This window comes from Rhagoletis pomonella, unplaced genomic scaffold, assembly GCF_013731165.1.
Source record: "Rhagoletis pomonella isolate Grant_MI unplaced genomic scaffold, Rhpom_1.0 Rhpom_scaffold_00002, whole genome shotgun sequence".
Taxonomy (NCBI): Eukaryota; Metazoa; Arthropoda; class Insecta; order Diptera; family Tephritidae; genus Rhagoletis; species Rhagoletis pomonella.
Window position 1 is genome coordinate 66500650 of NW_023458556.1, and position 17045 is coordinate 66517694.

Consider the following 17045-nt stretch of genomic DNA (forward strand, 5'->3'; position numbering starts at 1 on the left):
AGAGGATTGGGTGTAACATCAAACATATTTTGCACCGTAGACGGGCAACATTTTTTGGAAGAAACGAAATCACCATTAGTAAAGTGCAGATTGGGGTCAACTTGTCAAATAGGGTTAAACTAGTTAGGCATCTAAAACGATTCACCGATGAGTGATCGGTCAAAGTTTGAGCTATATGGCCTATAAGTATCTAATTTGCTTGAATCCTCATTTATTTCTCATGCGAATAGATGGAGCTTTGAATAATTTTTAGGAATTATGAAGTAAGGGGTTTTGCCAAAGAGTGCGATATATCGCAATTTGATTTTGTTTCGCTTCTAGGTAATTTCATTTTGTGAATTTGATCCAAGGTTCATTACTCGGTAGAGTCGCTTGTACTTTAAAAATTATATTAGCTTGTAAAAAATAACAATATAAAAAATTATGCATGGTCTTTATAAAAAGCAAGATACTTGTATAAATACACATCAAGAATGGGATTATCTTAGCAAATCATTCCTTTCAGTTTCAGTTTTGATATCTAAATGTACATAAGGACTGCGCCGAATGAAATTGTCCGGTACAAAAAATGGCATGTTTTGAACCCGTTGTTAGATTTTATAAAACTAAACATTTTATTTTTACAATTAACCACAAATTCACATATAGTACAGTCAAAAAGGGGCTTGAGGTGGGTGGAAAAAATTCCACACAGGATAAAAAAGGTAAGATGGTCTTCAGAAAAGTATTTTAATCAAAATAAGAAAATGTCGTATCTCTCCAACTGGCAGGAAATATTTTTAATTAATTAATTACCGCATCGCTGCTACTAGCGCTGACGCACATATGGACAAATGTAGTATATGATTGTAATTTGTTTAAACTTTATTCCTAAAAGAACTACCTCACGGTGATTCCAAAAATGAAATCGTTTTTTTTGCACCGGCTACAAATTTCGATAAACCCGAGTTTATAGGACCGGTTTCCAATTTTGAAAAAAAGCGGAGTGATCACGCCCAGTTCTTTTCTTATGGTTATTTCAAAAATGAAATCGGGTTTTCTGTACCGGTTACTAACTTCGAAATTTTAGTACCGGTTACTAGTGAGAGTGATTCGTTTCATTTCTCTTTAAATATATCAAAGCTAGTGTTAAGTGAGTTTCCAATTATAGCATAGTATTCTGTTCTGTAGATTGGCGCTTACACATATGTTAGTGTTTGGCCGGGCTTCTTCTCCGATTTGTGGCGTGCGCCTTGATGTTGTCACACAAAGGGGAGGGACCTACAGTTTTACGCCGACTCCGAAAGGCGATTGTATTTTTATGAGGCGATTGTATTTTTATGTTTCTCATGGCAGAAATACACTCGGATGTTTGCCATTGCCTGACGAGAGGCGACCGCTATTAAGAAAAAACCTTTTTGCTTTATTTTTTTGCGATGTTGCTTAGACCTGGGCTTGATCGCAGACCCTGCGGAGTGGAAGCGCGCACCGCTTACCACTACACCACAGCGGTTGCACAATTTAGGTTATTTAAAAAAGCTAACTTGATATACATACATCAAATCATTTATATATCTCAGTATGAGAAATCTACTACGTAATTTTATTTTCTACTACGATTTTCCACCCCATTTATTCCGAATTGTTCTTACCGAAGTTTCAACCCTGCCTTGCTGATTGCAAGATGAATATAAAAACGATAAATAATCGCATTACTATGCCAATGAAAATGTAAAATATAAGGTTCTCGATAACAATATTACATAAATTGACGATAACAAAAACGATACCCAGAAGGAAAAATATCCAATTGATGTAAAATATGCCATTCATGTGTGCGTGAGCGCGTTGATTGCATTTGCTTAAGGCGAACACTCTGCGTAAATGTCGAGCTGTGTACCCGTAGGTGTTTGAAAATTATTTTATGTCGGCAGGTGTTCATGCGAATTTTGTGCCTAAAATGTGGTTTGTATGCACGCATTGATGCTGAGCTTTTAAACAAATTTTTGATAGTTTTGAGGTAGATTAATTTAAATGTGTTTGTGTGCATCGGTGTGTACAGCTTTTGGTTCATATTAGCATTTCAGTCCCATTAAAAGTGATAGCCGCACGCAGCCGCGGGAAAGGTTCCGATTGAGAAGTTAAAGAAATAACAAGTAAGGAAGTATAAGTTCGGGCGAAACGGAACTTAATATACCCGGCGCAGGTATCAAATATGGTCGTTTCAACTTGTTCTAAACTACATTTGAATGATAAGCAAGGAGGTTTTTCCCGATTGCAAACTTTTTCGATAATATGCCGACTTAGACTTAAAGAAATAATTGGACCAAGTTTGCTAGAAATCTATAAAGTGGTTACCAAGATGCACCGTGTAGTCATAAAGTGGGCGGTGTCACAACCAATTCCTAAAAGTCTATAGCAGTCTTATTTATTGCTAAGAGATTGTTGTAACTATTAACTTGGAGTACATAAATTAGTGTCCTCAGCTATTGAAGTATCGGAGTTTTCGGATGTCTGAAATTTATCGTTACACGGAAAGTGGGTATAATTTTAGTCCGATGTGAATAATTTTCAACGAATTTCTTTCTTGTACTAAGGTTATTAAGTGACCGAGTTTGGTAGAAATTGATGAATCGGTTACCGAGATACACATTTGTGGTCATAATGTATAAATATGTATAATAATCTAATTTTCTGCTAAGTGGTTATTGTAATTATCGATCTTGAGTCAATTAGCTTCAGTAGTTACTGATTTATATCAGTTTTTGTATTTCTGTAATTTACCGTTATATGAGAGGTGGGTGTGGTTATTGCCCGATTTCAAAGATTTTCAACAGATTTCTTAGCTATACCCTAGGCAAGGCTCGTACCGTGCTTGGTAAGGATTGGTGAAGCCACTACTGAGATACAGCATTTCATCGTAACTGGGCGGGGTCGCGCCCATTTTTCAAAAATTTTCTAATAATACTATTTTTTACCAAAATTCTGCTTCATATACCAATTTTCAACAATTTGGATCCAATATTTACTGAAATATGATAGTTTTTGCATTTTTCGAAAATACCGTTATATGGGAAGTGGGCGTGGTTACAGTCCGATTTCGCCCATTTTCAATATCCTACCTTGGATAAAGAGAAACCTACATACCAAATTTCGTTGAGATATCTAAATTTTTACTCGAGTTATCGTGTACACGAACGGACGGACAGACAGACATGACATAATCGACTTCTCTATTCATTCTGAGCATTTATGTATACATTTGTCTATAACTATGTCGATTCGTTTTGGCGGTTACAAACAACCGTTATGCAACAAAGTTAATATACCCTTGTGCACAAGTGCGCTCGGGTATAAAAAGTACAAACTAAGTTATCAGTTCAATTATTATTATCGATTTGAAACGGGTTTCCGGGTAAGAGAAGTCAAGAACAGAAGAATTTGAGAGCAAGTTGAATTAATTTAAAGCTCTGAAGATATAAGCGTTTGATGCATATTGAGTTCTTACCATCTTACCAAAGAGAAAGGGACGTGATTTCTTAAGCATCTCTGTGGCACAGCGAAATGGATGCTATGAAATGAGAATCAATAATCAAACACCACGCTCAGATCTGTACTTTCAGTCGGGTTCCCCAACTTAGAACCTGCAATATGATAGGAAGTTGTGAGAGGAGAGCGGGGTTTTGAGAAGGGTACATGATGGCACTAGTTTAAATTAAAATTTAGTTTATTCTTACTACGCATTTGATAACGCTATCTAGATCACTTTGAAGAAGTCTGAAAGATAGGATACTGTATAGAAAATCTTCTGATTATCATCATACAAAAGAAACTCTTAAAGCTTAAAACAACCAAAACTATTTTTGCAAGGCAATTTCGGATAAAAAACTTTTTTCTTTTTCGGTCGAGCGTAGGGTTCGATTTTTCGTTATATCTTTGGAATCTGCAGTTGGATCGTAAGGAATGATCTTGTCTCGAGCACAATTTTTTTTTTGGTCGAAAGTTCATTGGTATCAAGTACTCCATTCTAGCACTTACCCACTAGATCTAAGTTCCTATCACTCCAATGTACAGTTCACCAAAAATACTTTAGGGACAGGGTGGTACGGCGAACGTTATTTGTTGGCTTATAAGCTGATACGGTCTAATGTATATACATATACATACGTACTAGGTACATATGCTGGGATTGGAGTATTTTTTCAGGAAAATTAATCAAGGTAGGTATACACCTTATTTTTAAATTAAAATGTTTAATTCGATAAAAATGCCAACCAGTTGGATTTGGCCGTGATTTATTCTACATGGAATAAGCGTATGACATTTACGCATAGATGTATGCGTTGCTATGAAGATGCTGCCATACGAATTTGTATGTATGTACGTAGTATTTAAATTGATCTGTCAAACACTCGTAACGATACGTCTGCCCAAGCCTTATTCAAAGGAAAACCTTAGGCATTTTACGATGGAAAGCAATGTTAATGCGATGGAAATCGGTAAAATATTTTCAGGCTGCCATAATAAATTTCGGTATTAAAGAATAATGGAAGATAAGTGCGATAATAAAAAAGTTAAAAGGCTTACCGAAGCCGCGTAGCGGCAATTACAAACCACATTTGGATATGTGAATGCGAATGAATAATAAAATAAACCCGTAAAAAAAATATATGTACATACGTATGCATATACAAAAAATTTTCTCCATACAACTAAGGCGCAGTCTAATGTCCGGGCATGGGCAGAGAACGAGCACGCAATGGGCTAGCTTTGCGCAACATTCATCGCAATCTGGATGTTGATGTTAACTCAGTATTAAAAGAATTTTTATCTATACCTCGGTGAATTGCATGAGACTTTTCTTTGAGTTTTGCTAAATTATATGCACAGTTAAATACAATATGCTGAATACTCTAAATCAGGCTTTCCCAAGTGGGTGCTGCGAGCGTATGCCTGCGGTGCCGCTAGTGTCTAGAGTATACTAGTGGTGCGGGAAAATTCTTTGAACTTTCCATACACAACGCAAGCGGTTTGGTCAAATTTCAACATGGCGGCCAGAAAATCAAAAGATTTTGATTTTTATTAAATTTACCTTCAGCGGCTCATCAAACCACATACACAACTCAAATGGCTTGCAGCAAAGTGATATTTCGCTTGGTTTGTCAAGCCGCTTGTGTGGGGTATTTCGCTCTTAAGCGTAGTTCACCAGCACGTTTTGCCAACGAAAAATTAATCAGAAAATTTTCAAAAAAAAAGTCGAAAGCGTACCCTTTTCGCAATCATTTTCGGTACTTTTGTAGTCCTAGTCCGCGTTTCATCCACTTTTCTTCCCGTTTTTGGATTAAGAAGAGAAGACACTGTATGATCCGTCAGTATTCCCTGGCGACTAGGAAGATGCCGCCACTAGATTTAAAACCCGTATTGGATGACGCTGCGAAGATAACAGAGGCCTGCGAAATTAAAATACATCTTTGGTTTTTTATAGCACGTCGAAATTTTTTTTTATTTGAGACATGTATATTTTAGAATTTCTAGCAATTTGCATGAAAGCCCCACAAATAAAGAAAGTAAATCAGAAAACGTACATACATATGTAACTTCGAAGTTAACGCTAAGAAAATTGATAACAGCCGGTTTCACCAGCAATTTAAATGGAAAATGATTTTTTATTTTCTGTCAATTTCCATATAATATTCAAAAAATTAAAATAATTTTTCACTTAAATTACTTCCGTGAAATTGGCTGTAAAAGTTATTTTCTTAGCGTTAACGCACATTACCAGCCGAATAATTTCCCAACATTAACTCTTAGGATGTCTACAGCTAGATAACAAACCCGTTTTCATGTGACCCGAAAAGTAAACCTACTGAGATGACAAATTAAGCTTTTGAAAACCTTGTGGACATCAGTGAATAGGAACTTTGAATATTAAATACTACTAAGGTAGCCAAGAGAATTCTGGATGCAAGTGTATGCAGAAAATAATGCTGTTGGCAAGATTGCATTAAAACTACTCGTAACTTTTACTTTTACCTTCTATGTGAGACTGCATTTTCAACAAATGCTGACATAAACAAGTAATTTTTAAGCAAAAAACAAAATCGACTTCAATTCCCTTATATAAATTTAAGATTATCGTTAATCTCTTTATGATCCAATGAACAGATTTAAACCAAATTACAATGGAACCACCCGTGAGGTAGCACCTTTCCTTTAAAAAAAGAATCATAGTAATCGGTTTACGTGGTCCAAAGTTATGCGGTAACACACATAAAAAAAAATAATAATAATAAAATTATATCAAATGATTTCAGAGTAAAATTGTCAAAGCTCCCCATAACCTAAAGCAAATAATGAAATCATCAAAACAATTTCAGTCCTCACATTAAAGCTTAAGAAGCATAAAGCTTGTTTTCGTAGATATTTGAAGAGTAGGGGTGCCGCGAAATTTGTTTAGCACAACAAGGGTGCCGCGGTGAAAAAAGTTTCGGAAGCCCTGCTCTAAATAAAACAATGATATTCTTGGTTGCTACGAATGACTTTGCATACGTATGCATGTATGTACATTAGGGTGGTCCAAAAATGCGTGTGAAAAAGTAAAGTCGCACCTTTTATGCTACTTTTTTATTTTGGAATCAAAAAATATTTAGAGGTCGCTCAAAGCGCTCAAAGTTTTCCATGCATTTTATAAGGGAAAAAATAATTTTTCGTAGAAGAATCCTTGAAAATCAATATTTTTCGATCGGAAAACTGTGGTTCTCTTCACGAGATAATAATACCCAATTATTTATTTAACCATTTTTTCACAGTAACTATATTTTATAGGTCCGCCAAAACCACCAGAAAATGTCAAAATTGCATTTTTTGGGGATAAATAAAAAATCTTTAGTATTAAAACATTGTTAAATAAACAATTGCGTATTGTTGTTGGAAGTCTCCTGCAGAGAACAACAGTTTTCCGATCGAAAAATATTGATTTTCAAGAATTCTATACCATTTCCACGAAAAGTTGCTTTTTCTCAAATATGTAAAATACATGGAAAAGTTTGAGCGCTTTGAGCGACCTGTAAATATTTTTTGATTTCAAAATAACAAACTAGGGGTTTATTTTCTCGATATAGAAGAATCTTAGGGGGTGAGGGCATTAAAATTCCGAATTTACTTGTTTTTGGACCACCCTAATGTACATATGTGACCATGTGTATATGTAGGCGACATTCAAGCACACACTTTTAAACCCATTTGGGCGGATATCATCTGAACATCCATCTGACATTTTAAATTAATCATGGCAATTTTGTCGAAAAGAGCAAATACATACTTTTATTGTGTGGTCTTCAGAGTGAGCTGCATGCTTTGTTTGTCCGAATACAAGTGCATAGAGACACTCCCACGCACTTGAATAGGGACAATGCTTGTTGTTTTCTGGGTTACTATTCTTTTAATTAATTTCCGCTATTTTTAAATGAATAAACAATTCTAATCTAACAAAAATTATGTAAAAAATTCCAAACATTGTAAAAATTAAAAATTTTTTAGATTTTTTTTGAGAAGGCTACAAAACTGCATCATAAATAAAGTGCGGATTTCATGTAGCCACAGATTACCGTTGTTTTTTTTAATGGCTAACTGTACCGGTACAAGTATTGTACTTGAAAATTATTGAAACTGCAAATTGAGTATAATCATTTCTGAATACCGTTAAATATAAGTAGAACTCAGTACTGTTTAAGTATATTCGACACTTAATACTCCGTACTTTGAATCGATCCTGCGTACATGTATCAAAGCGATTATTGGAACAGAGTATTTTTGAGTACTGAGTACTTTCGAGTTCCTTTTTTGAGTACTGAGTACTTTCGAGTTCTTTTGTGAGCACTGAGTTCTTTGGAGTACTCAGTATCGATACTTTTAAAAATCGGGTGCTGTCGATCCTTTTGAGAATCGAGTTCTGAGTAATTTTAGTATTGATACTGCCCAACATTAGTTTCCAATAGTTAGCTTCCGTTTTGCGTTATCGCAGCTTGGCGCTTTACACATCATACGTATTTATATATGTATGTATTTGTTTTCAGCGGCAGATTGGTATTCGTCGTCGTATTATTTCTAATAATTTGCATTGCACGCGAGGTCCACTTGTTGAAAAATGGTTTCTGCGAGGATGAGTGCCGAAATTATGATTTCAGTTGAGGCTTTCCTTGTTTGGTTGGACGTACCTCTTTGCTGCACAGAGTCATGTGCGTTTCTAGGCTGCAAATCAACGTAAGGTCCTAGAACCGTGCGTACGTCTAATACATTGGAAGCGCTCCCTCCACCTATTACATTATTCGGGGTCCGATTTTTCGTTTGTGGATACAGAGATATCCACGTAGCTATATGCATCTTTACATTACATTTTAAGCAATGTTGCTTGTTTGTATTTATGACGTTTTACCAGATATCTACTATTTCTACTTATCGTGTACAGGAGCAAGCGCATGGTGAACACATACTTACTAAATCACCAAAAAATCATCACTTCGTTGAATATTACAAAATAATAAAATACATTATGAAAGAAATATGGCGCTAACAGTTTATGATTTATGATAACTGCAAATTCTTTGAATTAATTATGACCTGCGATGAGTACATTTACGATGCGGTTACAGCTGTTGGCGACTGATTTCCACATTGTTATTGTAGCAGGAAAGGTTTTGGAATGCATTACGAGTGCTTTTTCCTAATAAGTGTTATCGATAAGCACAAATATTAGCAAAATATGTTTACTCAAATATATATCCATACATATATACATATATAGCGCGAAGGTGTGTATTACATGAGCCGTAAGCTCCAAGTCGGATAGTATACATATACATACATATATCCTCTTGTGCATACGAAACACAATGGCTTAATGGATGTATGCGTGGGCACTTGTTCGTGCCCCTTGTATGCTGTTCACTGCTTGGTAAGTAATTGCGATTTGATATTTATTAAAAGCAAAGTGAGCGCGTGCTGCAAACACATGACTCAGATAAAATGGATTTCATTAAAAAAAAATGTTGATGCGATTAGATAGCGACATGATTTATTTGTATGCTTTAGTACGCGTATTTCGATCTTTCTTTACATCATTTAATTATTTTGGGAATGAGGAAATTCCTTAGCTTTGGCAGCTTCATATGAGATTTTCGTGTTCAAGGTGACTATGAAAACTGCTCGCTCTTTAATTAAATAGTTAATTGCGTGATAAATCAAGCGAATGGTAATTTAGTGGAATATAATGAGAGTCTTTGAACCGAATTTCTGAATACATTTATTATTTTAAGCAGCTAAGTATTAAAATAAACATATTTTGTGGATGGCAATTTCTACTGCAAGTGCCGAGTTCGAAACCTACTCCAAACGTAAAACAACAAAATAATGGTAAAAAGTATATATATGTATATATTTATATATATACATGTACATACATATGTGTGTATGCAGAAGAAAATTAACACAATTACCTAAATGGTTGTATAATTTGATAACAGCACATCGCTGGGATGATATTAATATGAACACTTTGTTCATGTTTACTCCAACTTTGTTTGCTTAGGGAAAAATAACATCAAATATGCAAAAAAAAAATTAAAATAATATAAACAGGACTGCCGCGTATGCAGCGTAATAACAGGTGCGCATTACCACTCGATTAAACCTAGGTTGGATCGATTGTCCTAAGTATATTCAAAACTTATAAAACGGAGATTTTTTCTAACAGCACACATGGATGTATTTCAACTTTCTATGCGTCCAAAATTTTGTTGTTTTTATCTACATATGTATGGGTGGGAATACAAATTGAAATTTTCATAGTGCATAGTGGAATTTACATACATACGGAATATCATAATCCGGAGTTATTGGAGAAAGGGTCGTGAAATGGTACATTCCTCCGAAAGCGTACGCTTGAAATCACTTCTAATATGACTTTTAATCTAATTTTGGATGCTAAAAAAACTCTTGCTAGAAATCTGGAGGACCGTAGGCGAACCGCTTTTACATATGAATCTTATATATTTTCGAACTCTAAATATCCTTACCTTTGAGCCGATATCTTCTATTTAGTCACTTAATGTATAAACTAAAAAAATAAATGAAATACAAAATTCTTAAAAACTGTTGAAAATTTCTCATCAAATTTAAGCGCTTGTGTATCCATAAAGGACTCATATTCTAATGAAGTGGCCTTTAATTATTTTAAAAAGTTTAATTGTAGTGATCACATATATGTTAAGTAGTGTTATATACCAGCTGTATTTTTTGGATTTTACTTTAATAGGTACATTTGCTGTTCAATTTATCTGTCCTTTTCTACACTAGTCAAACTACATATTAAACTTTAAACTAAAATCGAATTATAACTGGATATATCCCGGAAATACACCAAATTCATCAATATTGCACAACAACTGCAAAAACTCGTTGAGAACCAATATTTTCGGAACATTTAAGTTTATTTTTTGCTTGATAAAATTGTTAAAAAATTAAAACTTGTTTAAGAAAACAAAATATTTACTTAAAATCGCTACAATCTTTCTAGGTAGCGAAAATTGATTTATACCCGGCATTAAAATACTCTGATTCCGTTCACGGGGATTGTAAATTAGAAATGGGGACTGGAAAATGTTTTTCGGAATGTGCTCAATCAAATGTAGCTACTTATTTTGGAATTTTCTTATGCCCACCTAGATCGTTCAAATACCGCTATGTGCAGCGGTCACCACTCGGCAAGCAATAGCAACATTTAAATGCTAGATGTGCTGCTAGCGCTGCTTTTTCATAGGTTGTATAATAATTGTTATAATTATATAAGCTTTCTTAAATAAAATAAAATAAATTTTAGATCCCCACAAATATCTGAAAAAATCTATCAAACATTAACGCCCTCATATGGTCAGTTTGTTAAGTCAGCGATTTCTTAAATAAAATAAACTTTTGGCAATAATTTCTAAATTTCTCAAAATATGCAGTCTCTATTTAGCTCGATACGAGAGTCCAATGTTTTTCCAATTCGTTTATTCTTCCCAATAATAACTTTTTCATAGGCATTTTTTCAATGATGACTTCCTCATTCGACCAAAATCTATTATTGCTGAGCCAATTCATTGGGCTCGGAAACAAGAACTTGTCACAGGAGGCAAACACGGCGATTTTGACAAAAATGTTTCGTCAGTTTTTCGAAAAATTTAACTGTTGATTTTATTAAAGACACTTTGTACTTCTTAAAGAAATAATAAGTTTTAGGGGCGCACTGTAAATATGTATGTGGAAAATTTTTGAAATAAATCTGAAATTTATATCGATTTTAATTATTTTTCCCACTTCTGCAACATTTTTTGCCAAAATTTCAAAAGAAGGTATTTTTTGTATTAATCACTTCGAAAATAATGTTAAATTCCGCGTAAAACTAGGTTCCATTCCATAAATTCAATAAAAAGATTATGATCTTATGACATTTTTTATAAAGAGACAAATTCAAGTTTTTCTTGATTTCCACTAGACGAATTATTGCAAGCTTAAGGCCAGTGTGCAGCTCTCAAGAAAACGGTCAAGAAAAAGAATTTCCATTATTTTGTGTGTGTCTCCAAGGAATTTTGACATCTGATACTTCACAGCCTGTTGCCTCGCTCTTTCCTCAAGAAATAATGGAACGGGTATTTATGTATTTCTGTTGCAAGCATGCGTTCCTTGTGCTCTTCTTTCACAAAAAACTTTAGAAAACCGTAGTAGAAAGCGTAGCAAATTTCATAAGAACTGTGTACTGCCTTAAGGAAATTTGACACATGAAAATTGCTTAGCCATTTCTTGTCCGTTATTTTAGATGAAGGTTTTGCTTTCCTTGAGAGATAGTATGCTCTCAAAGTGAATCCAAGCTATCTGATAAACGTTTTCTGTTAAACATCATAAATGTAATTTTGAAAAAATTTTCAAAAAATTCATATCTTCCGAAAGTGTCTATTGAGTTTTATAAATGGTACCTAGTTTTACGCGGAATTGTTATTATTATTATTATTTTTATTATTATTATCATAATCATTAGCAGTTAATTGGAAAAATGAGAATATATGATTTTTTAAAGTTACTCTTGCTTAAACTGCCTCTTTTTATGATTGGGATAGAATTCCAAGTTCTAATAGTACTGATGAAAAAGAGTCTAGTCGATGTTATAAAATTATAGTTGGATACAATAAAGCCTTTGCGCGCTCAGACTTCGGGAATATTAACTTCTCATTGAGGCAGAAGGGCGTCTTTGTACAGATAAGACGGAACAGAAAAATACAGCTTCTTGCCTTTAAGTAGTCCTGGATTCCATATCCTAACAGACTTGCCCTCCATTTCGATATGTGATCAAACTTTTTTAAGCCGTACACATACCGAATTACATGATTAAATACTACACTGATCATATGAGCCGACACACAGAGTCTAGCTTATTATAAACCAGCTCGGAGTTGGTATTAATAGAAACAATGAATTGTTAATTGTCGTCTTGTGTCTACTGGAGTAAGTTCTGCAGTTTGGCGTAAGTTTCTTAGCGCACCATATATGATCCTTGCAACTTAAGCTCGAATAAATGACTAATCCCAGGTTTGTTATTTTATTTACATCTTCTAAAGGTTTATTTCCAAGAACTATCTGGGGTATTGTAGATATGTCAAGCTTCTTCTTGGCGATTGGTAAAACAAACGACTTTCCAGAGTTAAGGCAAATACCGTTACTCTTAGACCACTTATAATGTGCACACAAAACTTGTTATTTCTTCAAATAGTAGAAATATTCTTCTTTCCAAAGCCATATAAAAACTTAAAATCGAGTAGAAAATAACAGACATAAAAATTGTTTAGTACGGCAAGTCAAGTAAAAATGTTTTTTAAGAATAAATAAGTCGCGAATTTTATGGGGTTACAAAAATTTCAAACACAGTTTCATGAATTACTCGACCAACCCTACGACCTGTACTAGGTCATTTAAAAAGTCCATGATCAGTGTAACATCGTGTTATTCAAAAACTTTCTTAGAAAAGAAATTTACATTTTAACATATGAAAGGTTTTCAGTCAGCGCCTTTTGGCAAATACCCAATCGAGTGACACTGCCTTGTGGATAGACAAGCTCTGAGTTGAGAGACGAGTTGCTATTTACTGTAAGGGAGGACACAGGAATTCAAGGAAATGCGTAGGCTAAATGCTAGTAAAAATCGGGGTAAACTTACTGCTGGGACACACAGCAGGTGAATGACTGAATTAAACAAGGACATCGCTAAGAAAGCGAAATTTTTGTGGGAAGTGGAAAACCCCACAAACAATTTTCTAACCCTTCCAAGACACTAAAAGTTGCTAGTTAAGGTTCAATAAGTCAAGGATCTTTGAAGCGAGTATAATCTTTTAAAGTAATAATGAATAATGCTTATAAATTCCTTTATTTGTCCATATTGTTAGCAATTACATACATTTTAGAGTACTACAAAATTTAAAGATTAATTCCTGATACTTTGTAATGGACAAAGGAATTTAATTTCGCACACCTATGTACATACATATGTATATATAAACTAGTTTGCCCGCACCCGCTTCGCTGACTGTATGAAAATTCAGCGTGTGACGTTAAGTGTAATTTATTTCTGTAAAACTAAACATATTCAAACTTAGCCAAAAGCATAGATTATTCTCCCATTTATATATTTTTTATTTTCAAACTAAAGCTTTTTAACTCTCGAGCCTCTTACCCGTATTGTGATACATATTTCAAATACACAATTCCCCTAATTCAAGTTGAATTTGGCTTTTTAAACAGGTGGCAAGCCCCATAGCTGTAAATAATAATAGCTTGTTACCTTCTTAGATAAATATTTAATTTGAAAATGACTTTTGAAACAGGTGAAACCCTTTAATATTCCAAGTCTTCAAATTAAAATTTTTTCACACTATTTCGTTTGACACGCATATTTTAATAAATTATATAACTTGCGTATAATTTAGTTTATTATGACTTTTCAAACAGATAGCGACCCTTTTCAAAATATTTCAAACTACAACCTTCTTAAAACTCTTCCATCTGACGCCCATATTTGAATTGATTTTTGATTTTTTTACCAGTTGGCAACCCTCCTAAGTGTTATTTATAAATGCCGTTTTTCATTACCATTTCTATTGATAGCCATATTGAAACGGTTAATAAACAATTTGAATTTAAGTTAATATTTCAACAGGTGGTAGCCGTCTTCAAACCCTTATAATAAATTTTAAGTGCTCAAACAAAAAACTTCTTAATACTCTTTCGTTTTAATATTTCTTATAACTTGAGTATAATTTAATTAAATGCCGCTTTTCAAACAGATGACCTTCATATTGTGATAACATATTTCAATTAACTATTTAATTCAATGAATTCAAGTTGAATTTTATTACTTAAATTCAGTTTATATGGAAGGTGCCACGCCCCTTCTCCAATAACGCCCATTTTCCTCCATGAGTATGGTATTGATTTTAAAAATCTCCGTACCAAGTTTCGGTACTCTACCAAAAATACTTCCAAAGATATGTTGTATGAAAAATCCTATTTCTATGGGAGGTATCACGCCCCCTTGTCAAATCGAGATAATGGCTGTCCTATATTTTAAGTTGGGCTAAATGAAGCTAGTGTGCAAAATTGTATAATTATCAGTTGAGTATTTAATGCGTGAAAGCGTAACAAACAAACAAACTCACTTTCGCATTTACATACATACATATAATATTAGTAAAGATATTTAGTAGGGTGATCGACTTGGTTTTTCCAAACCGGTTTCCGCCGTGTTTTTTTTTGGATATCTATATCGGTTTTCAATAACCGGTTCTTTTCATTTCATACAAATCTTGCCCTGTCAATAAAAATTTTTAGTTTCCAGTTTAAGAGAAACCCCTAATAGTTTTAAAATTAAATTTCTAGGTTATATGGGGATGAACAGTAATATCATATCTGATTCCAATAAATGAATGTTTGCCGGTTCAACGTATTGTAAGTGTTTGGCCGAGCTTCTCTTTCAATTTGGGCTCTGATTTTTGATGTTGTGACACAAATGGATAAATCTTCACTTCACTGTACCACCGGAGAGGCTTGTTTTGGCAGAAGTAAACTCGTAGCTTTGCCATGGTCTGCCGAGGTGCGACCGCTATTTGAAAACCCTTTTTTTATGTTGCTGGACCCTACTACTCAATCCGAAGAAAGTCAGAAAAAATGCAATAAAATAAGAACAAACGTTAATTTTTCACGGATTTTTATTTGTTTTGCCTTTGATCTAAAAAAAAGCTTTGAACTTATTTTGCTTTGCTATTTTCCAAAAAAAAGCTATCTTTACCGTTAATAGTTTTACTGTAATTTTTGGTTTACAGCGCTTAACAAACGGATACAAAATATACCATCTTGTTCAGAAGATTATACTGATTAAAACTATTCAAATAACAAAATCTCCTACCTCTGAATCTACCCATCACCGCTAATATCACTTACGGTTTATTTCTTGATCATGGTCTCAAGATGAAAACAATATTGTTTTGTAGAGAAAGAAATTATCTAGGTAATTGCAATGGAATGTACTGCACTATCCCATAATCGATCCTTAAATTAAATTATTCATTTTGTTTGTATGAAATATGAGGAGAAATTTTCGTTACTCATACGCCATGTGTGCCCCCGTTTGTTCAAACTAAAAGTGGGAAAATTCCAAAAAGTAGATTTTCCTGTGCATTTTTGAATCAAAATTCCACAAATTCCCATAAAAAAATGAAAAAAATTGAATCATTGGATTTTTGTAAGCAACTCCTCATTTTGCGTTTTTAAATTTCCATAAACAAAATATTTTAAATCTCTCACTTTCCAGAGTAGGGTAAAAAACCACCGCACATGCAAAAAAGGACATTATAATTATAATAATTTTTTTGATTCTACTTAAATTTTGCACCTTATTTATTTTACGCAAATTGGTTTGAAGTTCACAGGTTTTAGTCGTACAACATTTGTTCATGAATGCAATAAAAAAGAACAGAACAAAGGCTTACATGTGCACATGAATTTATTTATGCGCATTTATTTTTATTCAATTCACATCACCATACTAGCTAAACCCAAATTAATTTGATGCGTAGCCAATTCAATTTAACTGCCATTTCATTTCCTCGCTCAAACGCTTATACAAATGCCATTCGGCGAATGCTAAACCGTTATCAGGTCGACTTGGCCCAGTTGTTGCCTTCGAAGTTCGAATAATTTCCTTCACAAATAGCACACACAAACTTTTTATCAATGAAAATATTGAGAACATGTGTGTGAAGGTACATATGTATGTGTAAGCCTGTGCGACTTGTTTAGTTGCTGATATGCTCAACCTTGACTGCTACTTTTGTAAACACTTGACGTTTTTTCTTTACTTAGTTCTTATTCCATAACATTGTCGTTATGCTCTGGCAGGTTTTTTTAGTTTTTTTTGTTTTACTTTTTATTATTTATTTATTGCAAATAATTATGCTTTTATTTGGTAATTTTACACTACCCTCAGATTATCCTCCCCACTCTTTGTTTATCCTTTGCGCATAAAGATATATGTAAGTAGCTGTGCATGCTAATGCAGACCCGTTTTAAAAATTCTCAATCACCAAATTTTAAATATAATTTGTTTTTAAACTTTCAGACACAACTACCGTTAAACTCTCACCGTTATAACTATTTCGTTATTCACCTTTTAAAGTAGACTGTTGGGTGTTAACAGTTTTCCTTTATGTTTTTTTTTTTTAATTTTAATTTATATTGTTTAGTTCACTTTAGTGCGCTACTCTTGAAATGAAACGTTCAACACGCTACGCGCTCCCGGGAAAACTGTTTTTCACTTGATGCATGCATTGCCTCGAGAGTGTTCCGAGTTGTCTGCGCGCACACCCAGCCCACCTGCCGGTACATATGCACATACATACATACGTTGGCAAGCACATTCTCTCATGTTAATATCAAGCTCATAACGTTGAATTCGAATTCGCTACGGGAGAAGGGTTCCTTTTTTTT

The 17045-nt window shown here is 33.9% G+C and overlaps 1 protein-coding gene across 1 annotated transcript in view; it reads right to left on the reverse strand.

The window, feature by feature from the left end:
- LOC118733997 (ras-related protein Rap-2a) overlaps window positions 1-16837 on the reverse strand; it is a gene marked incomplete in the record, with an annotated part of 87483 nt that extends 70646 nt beyond the window's left edge. Inside the window, 1 exon segment of the mRNA XM_036463664.1 lies at window positions 16541-16837.
- Window positions 16838-17045: the final 208 nt, after the last annotated feature.